The sequence below is a fragment of the Cynoglossus semilaevis genome, chromosome 5, assembly GCF_000523025.1.
Source record: "Cynoglossus semilaevis isolate Cse_v1.0 chromosome 5, Cse_v1.0, whole genome shotgun sequence".
Lineage (NCBI taxonomy): Eukaryota > Metazoa > Chordata > Actinopteri > Pleuronectiformes > Cynoglossidae > Cynoglossus > Cynoglossus semilaevis.
This window is the reverse complement of record NC_024311.1, coordinates 12,413,657-12,415,587: the sequence shown is the minus strand read 5'-3', so window position 1 is coordinate 12,415,587 and position 1,931 is coordinate 12,413,657.

Sequence of the window (1,931 nt, the reverse complement as noted above, 5' to 3'; positions counted from 1 at the left end):
AACTCCTGCCATCTGACCGTAGCCTGACCGTAGCCTGACCGTAACGTGACAGTAACGTGACCGTACCCTGACGGTAGCCTGACCGTAGCCTGACTGTAACCTGACCGTAGCCTGACCGCAACGTAACCGTAGCCTGACCGTAGCCTGACCGTAGCCTGACCGTAACCTGAGTTCCTGGTCACGTATCACTGAGGTTAATGAAGCGATTCGCACAAAAGTGTTTGGTTTACCGTCCACTGTCCTGGTCTCTGAAGACGTGACACCTGCTGTGTCTGGTGTTTGTCCACTAGAGTAAGCCTGAAGTGTCCTGGAACTGAAGAACAACAGGACACAGAAGGATTAGCTTCAACTTTCTCTCTTACTTCTGTGTACGCCGGCACGTGCACGAGCGTGGTGAGAATGAGTGAGCGGACGTGCACGTGAAAGCCTTTGATGTATGATCAAGGATTCTTATTGTTCCCGGCATGACTCCAGCTAGCATAAACACCACACAACACTTTCATCTAACATGCACAGAGAAGTCCGCGCATCGATCACGGAGGAATGACACACACACGCCTGCACGTGCACTCACGTGCACATTCAATTATACATACAGCTGCGTTCACACCGAGGTAAACACACATCAGTCACTGATTGCTGTACCATGATATGAAAGAGAGAGGAGTGGGGACTGAACCAGCACTCCTTCATGGCCTCCTTTGGTCTCATGAGCTCGCTCACACACACACACACACACACACACATACACATACTGGTTTCCACAATACATGTGAGAACTTTACAGAGACATAATGGAAAAAAAATGCAGTTCCTGAATTAGCATTTTTCACAGTCCTTACCAGGTCACGTCCACTAACCTCAACACACTGCCGCTAGTTCCAGTGAGCGTGACCTCACTGGACTGTGGCGCAGTCTTAGAGGAGTGCTGAGCGGACTGACTCGCGGTGACTGACGGTGTTTTCCCCGCTCCGCTCTCCTTGTATGTGCTAATTTTGATTTGCTTGCAATCGATAATCAGTGTTGACCCGACTCTGACCCCTCCCACTGCAGCCCTTTCATACGGACCGTTTTAATCAGGCTTCAGAGAAAACGTGACGGAGGAAAGAAAGTAACCAGATGTTGTGTCTAATCCTGCAGCTGATCCTGACCAGGTCTCCATTGTGCTTCACAAGAACGTCAATGTTAGCCTTTGTTATTTAGATTTAAACGAAATCTTGGCTCGCCCTCTTTTTTATACTCTCCTTGTCCGTTCCACCGAGACAGAGGACTCACTGAAAAGACACAAGTAGCCCAACTGACTGCAACTGCAACTGCAAAAGAAAACAAAGGAATAAGCTACATATTTAAGTCTGATGAAGTGATTCTTCTCAGAACATAAAATATACAATAAGTGCAATATAGTATTTGAGTTTTGGTCAATCTTGGGACCAGCAGCAACTGAAGGATGATTCAACTTGTACGATAAATAACTCCAAGAACTCTCTGCATTTTGTTTCTACAATCTGAAATACTACCTTGACAGTAGTACGTGTAGAGTAAACCATTAACCTGATTCCACATTTTCTTTGGTCTGATGGAAAACACTTGAGTGCTTGGTGAACCTCCCTACTGCCCTCATCAAACCTCCCCACCTGACCTCCCCCACAGGAATATATACAAAGACCTGGTTTCAAACTGGTGATCTTCTTGATGTAAGGCAAATAGAAAGACCACTATCCAACCGTATGGCTGACGAACCCTTGACTATTTGTTTGAAAATGTATTTGCATCAGTCAAGTGTTGAACAAATCAGTTGCAGTTGAACCTTTAGCTTTAAGTTGTTTATGACGATGGTATAAAAAATACGTAGCTCTCTAAAAAAAGAAAAAAGAAAAAAAATGACGGTTTTGTGGGAGCTGTTCACGGAGGATGATGTATTAACCCCGACT